The sequence below is a fragment of the Lygodium microphyllum genome, chromosome 5 (genome assembly GCF_053477565.2).
Source record: "Lygodium microphyllum isolate KBCC chromosome 5, Lygodium_microphyllum_v1.1.10, whole genome shotgun sequence".
Classification (NCBI taxonomy): domain Eukaryota; kingdom Viridiplantae; phylum Streptophyta; class Polypodiopsida; order Schizaeales; family Lygodiaceae; genus Lygodium; species Lygodium microphyllum.
In genome coordinates, this window is record NC_141139.1 from 30,979,701 (window position 1) to 30,985,967 (window position 6,267).

Below are 6,267 nucleotides of genomic sequence, written 5' to 3' on the forward strand. Positions count from 1 at the left end.
TTGTGGGTTGGTGATGGGGCTTTTGTGGGGATTGGACATGGGAGAGAAGCATGTCAAAATGATTGAGGTTATGAAGACTGAGGGTATTTTGAGTGGTTGATGAGGTCCTCCAAGGTCGATGGTTGGTCGCATTCCTATTTACCTAAAAAGGAAAAGAAAAGTGCACTACCTAGCGGGTGTGTCTACCTTACCACGTGGTGCATTGTGTCCATGCTAGTGGAACTAGGACCTGGGTCCCAAGCCTTGGGTATTGTCCCACACTTGAGGAACTAGTTTGTGCATAGGGGAGTGTGGTGAGTGTAGGTTAGGGAGACGTCTAACCAGGAGTGTGACCTCCCTAGGCATGTCCTGCCCTTAATGCGCCCTGAAGCATGAAGTGGGAAACAAAAGGGGCTAGGGGGTTAGACATGTAGCTAGCCAACCACCGGACATGCCTAACTTGAGGACTGTTAGGTGTAGTGATTGTGACACTCATAAAGTGAGATATTATTTTCCCTTCTTGTTCGTCTTTCTTTTTCCTCTTTTCATTCTCTTTTTCTTTTTGGTGTTTCCTTGTTATTTCCTTTTTTTGCTTTTTCTCATTTTTTTATTTTCTTCTCTCTCTCTCTCTCTATTTTTTGCCTTTTTTTTTGAATGTGTGCAAGGAGCTAATCCTCAAATTTCAGATCATAAGGGGAGGATGATGGGGGCTTAAGGAATTTACTAAGAAATTTTCTACTTTGCATATAGTCTTTTAGGTTCATGCATACATTAAGAGGAGTTGTTGACAAAAATGTCTAGATAGGGTGAGCTATATATAACTCCAACATTTAAGACAAGGGAAAGTAGCTATAGTAGGTTCATTTTCAAAGAAACTATGTTGACTCTATAGAGTTCAAGGAAATGTTCCCTTGGTGGAACCAAATGCTTATAGAGAGTCGCACTTCCACACACTCATTTTCTTTCACTTAAATGACTTGCTTATTTGTATTGATGTGAGCATGTTGTGGCTCTCATGCTCACAAATAGAAAGGAAGACAAGTCCCCTTTCATTATTAGCCAAGAGAAGACATCTATCCATATTATTATATTATGTATGCAAGAATTTCCCAAATGTGAAATTAAACCTACATGTTTGGCCCTGCACAAAAAGCTATTGTCATGTTTGCTTTCTCGTTTCAATTCCAGTTCACCTAAACTGACATAACTTTTGATATAGAACTCCAAATTGAGCAAAATTTGGATAGGAAGAAATTTTGTGAGTCCTAGCATATTATAAAAACTCGAAAATGTGTTTCCCTAAGAGTTTCCTAAATAGACTTTGACAGTCCTAGGCACCTCCATGACCTTGTCTTCCCAGTAGTCATGTGCCTCAACCCCCTGGAATGTTGGATGTGTTTCTCTTTCTGTGCTCCACCACTCCCCATGCTGATCACTTCCTCCACCACTTTAGGGAATAACAATTCGCTTAGTGTGGGTGGGAATCAGAAGGTGAATTCGAAGGGCTTGCTCTTTTTCTCCCACTGCTTACATACCGCGAGTTCTAGGTTCCAGTTGACTAGAAACTATTCTTCTCTCTACAGAATGGGGGATTTTGGGGTTGCTAGGGGTCATGCCCTTAGTCTTTGTCGTGCTTGCTCTAGCAACCTCTTCCTTCTTTCCTTGGCCTCCTCTTTTCTTTCACCCGTTGCATCCTCAAGCTGCACTTCTTGTTGGGCTTTCGGTCTTGGAGAGGGTGGTTGGAGGACTTGTTTCTCATCTTGTTGTTCCTCATCATGTTGTCTTAGTTCAAAATTTTGCCCTCTTCTGGGGATGGTACCTGCTACTCTTCCTCTCTCATTGACTTGTGGTCCTTGTTCCTCCTTAAATCCTAACACCTCCACCTCTTGGACTATTAGCCATGTTCTTAGCAGATGCTCTTGTTGCTGTTGTTGGCTGCTCAAGCTGGTTCCTACTCCTCGTGGTTGGACACAGAGTCCATGCCTTAGGGGTTTGTGGGCGATATCTAGCTTCCTCTTTAGAGTTTCAATAGCCTTCTCCTCTTCTAACTGTGTGACATCCAAGATGGTATGGAGGAAGGCACGTTGTTGGGCTTCCAATATCATGTTTGTAGCCTCTGCCCTACTTTTTGCTAATACTTTGTCACCTTCTGTATAGGCTAGACAGCTTGCTAGATCTTTTAGTCTTCCTTCGCTCTGGGTCACCCATGCTTCATTCATCTCCTCTAGGCTCTCACTCTACCTTTGGGCTAAGGCCATTACCATTGGCTCTTGCTCTCTCCACTTTTGAGTCACTTTTTCCTTCTCCTCCTCCAAGTACTTGATTTCTCTTTCCAGTCTTCCTTGCTCCTCTAACTCCATTAGCATTCTATACCTCATCTCCTCCATCTCTCTTTGATGCTCTTCTCCTACCTGAGCTCTCTCTGCTTCTCCTACTATGAGCTGATCCATGACTTCTTGAACTCTTCTCATTTGCCCTGCTAGGTCTTTGTGTTACACAATTAGCAGCATGTATTGTCTTTGCAATCCAATTGGCTCGTGCTTCTTCTACGAGCCTTTCTTGCCACCTGTCTTTGTCTCTTTCTTTGGCCTTGAGCTTTGCCTTCAGCTCTCGTATCTCTTTTTGATAACCAGTCACTTGGCGAGTTTTCTCTGACTGAAAGGCTACCAATGTGTCTCTTTCTGCTTCCAATTTGGCCCACTGCTATTTTCTTTTCTTCCTTACCCCTCTCTAGCTATGAAAGGACCTCTTTAAGGTACTCATTGTAGCCCACTGATGGTGGCACTACTATAGGAATGGACATTGTGGATGCCTCTATTTTTTGCTTCTTTGGGTTTTGTCTTGACTCGGCATCTACAACTGTCGATCTCTTTGTTCCAGCTGTCGGGGCTCCTCCACTTGAATTTAGGGCTACCTCTTGCACCTCATTTACCAGGAGTTGCACCCATGCCATGAGATTGCTCCCATCCACCATGGTTGAGGTGCCTTGGGGTGGATGTGGCAATAGTTTGGGGTAGTAGGCACGAGAACAGCTGGGATTGGATATAGCAAGCTCTTTCTCTTGCCTTATTTACCAAGAATTGCACCCATGCCATGAGATTGCTCCCATCCACCATGGTTGAGGTGCCTTAGATGGATGTGGTAGATGGGGTAGTAGGGACGAGAATAGCTGGGATTGGATATTATAGGCTCTTGCCCTTGCCTTCTATTGCTGGTGGTGCTGCAGTTTTTCTGGCACTTGGGCACTAGCACTTGGGACTTCTTCTCCTCGCAAGATCATGGCAACCAACTCCTCCTACCTAGAAGGCTACTCTATCGACATGCGTATTGCTTGAGCCATGTATTCATCTTCCTTGCTTCGTAGCTCGTCTGCCTCTTCTTCTGCTCTCCTCTTTCTTTCATCTTTGCCTCTCTTAGACTCCTCTTGTATCCATTGCAATTTGGCTTCTTCTTTCCTCAGTCTCTCTATTTCAGCCTTCTTTGACTCTTTTTGTGCCTTCTTATGCAAGTTAGCCTTCTCTTTTTTTGTCATTCTCTCCCTGGCTTTGGAGCCCCAAGAGAGACACCGATAAAATAGGGATTCTACTGTAAGAAAATCTATCTCGTGTCATCAAAAAACATCTTTTTCATATTTGGTATGTCTGCAACAAAGAAAAGAACACCAAAAACAAGAAATCTTCACGCAACTTCATAGAAACAATTCTCCCACGGCTTTAACTTGAACAAAATCCATCATGCTCTTCATGTTCTTCATAGAATTCTTTGATAGACCACAAAAACATAACAGAATACACCACTTTGAATGGAAATATATCACATATTATTCATCTTCATAGATTTCATAGTTTTCTCTCACAATCTCTCACTCGTAGATATATTGTCTTTCATAGAATTGGCAATCACACACACACACACACACACACACACACTCTCTCTCTCTCTCTCTCTCTCTCTCTCAATATTACATCATATCCTCACTACAATACTCAATAATCACTCACAATAACCCTTCTTTGGTCGTGAATACCCCTCCCAAGAGATGTGTTTAATATGAAAGGTCACTAGAGCCACTACAATGACTCTTCATAGCTCATCACTATCACTTCACTCCATTCTTCTCTTGAGTCTTGAGTAGCTACTTCTTCCACTTGGTTGAGCTCTTTTGAACTTGCATTCATCTCTTTCCAAGTCTAAAAAACTTTCCCATACTACATCCTCATCCAACAAAACACATACAGAGGATTTACAAAAGCTCAACAGAGGGTTACAGAAGGTCAACAGAAAGCATCCAGCTTAACTAAAACCAATCAAAACCATCAAAAGCCATTCAATGAGCTTTCAAACAACCTCACAAAATAGAAGCAAAACAGAAGCTATCAGATCCAATCAAACACTATCAAGACATCAATAGAACATCACAGAACCTCATATCTCTACTGAAAACATCATGAGCTTATTAAAACCATTCCACCCTATCAAAAACACTCTAAAAAAACTTCCAAACCAATCAATCATCATGTGAAATCAACCATTCAGCCCTAAAAAATAATAAAAATCAACTAAAAAATAGGTAATTTCAGCATTCAACATATCCCCATACTTAATAAGGGAGCATCCTCGTGACCTAGGAAAAAGAGAATATAAGTTCATCAAATAGCTCAACTTGATCTTCAATAACAATGTATCTAGTAAAGAATATAACAAAAGGAAAACCCTTTATCCATTAACACATCTTATGAACAACAAAAAATCATGACAAACTCATAAAGGATATAAGAGATTCTGCATCTTTGCATCTTGAGCTATCCATCCACCATCACCATCACTGCAAATCTCCAAAAAATATAGCTCTCGAACAAATCGAATATCTGACCACCACGAGCCCATCACATATAAATCAACACACAACATAAACACTAAACACAAAACAACCATTTGAATGGCACCTCCAAAAGAGAGATATATCATTATGAATAATAAAAGATACATCTAGAGCTATCAATGAAGATGATCCCTCTCAAAATCTTGGTGATTGCGAAAACAGTCCATGGATAAGGAATCATCCACAAAAGTCTTTGGAGGATTTTGAAAAAACTGAAGGCAACACATCCTCTCTAGCAATACAAGGTATCTGCTAGGTAAACAAAGGGCATGAAAATACAATACATCCAATTGTGGGGAATCAATAATCACAATCCCATTCATGCACAACTTTGGAATGGCCTTCGGATCAATATGTGAATGCCTGTGCATATACACTAGGTACCAAGCAAAGTGAGCCGTCAATCTCACTAAAGGATGTGTAGACTGAGAATGTTGTTGAGCAAAATGTAAATAATTCTGATATGCTTGACTAATAGTCATCCACTCCCCTGGAATCAATGGCCACTTAATTTGAGGTCCAGTAAGAGAATCAGCTGAACTCTACCCCCATCTTCTAGGAATCTTCTAGTCAAAACCTGCATACCCACTAACCAACTGAGGGGGATGAGGAATAGGAGTGGTACGAGATGGAAGAGAAACTAGTAAAAGAGGATGAAGAGATGGGTAGGCAAAATCTTAAAATGAAGAATAAGCTAAAGTGGGATTAGTTGAAAATTTAGGAGAATCTATTAAGAAAGGTGTTAATAGATAGGCATGAAAAGTGGGGAGAAACACTGTAGATGGGGAAGGACAAGAAGGAGGACGGGAAAATACACGATCTTCAATAAAAGAACAATGAGTGAAGATAGGAATTTGAGGAGCACCTTGGGGTTGAAAACAAAGGGGTAAAATGACCTAGGGGTTAGATTGATAAAGGGAAAGATAAGTGTCATACCTATGGCCATCTATTAATAATGAGATAGACAAGGTATTGATGGACCTAAGGCGGATCTATGATGATAAGCTTCAAAGAAGGAGGAATCAAATGGGGGTTGCCTGGAAAGAAAGGCTAAAGGATCCACCCAGTTGGTTAATGTTTTGTGCATGAGCTAAAGCTTTGAGTTGGCATTGATTCAAAATGACAGAGTCAATCATGGTATGCCGAGAAATCTCAGGACAATCAGCCACTTTGGAGGAATAACATTGAAACATCTCATCTATCCGCAACTCCAAATGTTTGATATACAAAGAATCTTGTAGTATCACATCCTCGGCATACCAAGCTAAATCTTCATCGTCTAGAATTAGCAAATCACCTCGCAAATACATATGAGACAAAAGCATAGTATATTTGAAGTCACAAAGTCTTCAAAAACCATTCGGACTACTTTCAGTCAACAAGTTAGAAGACCAAGCCGCCCCACT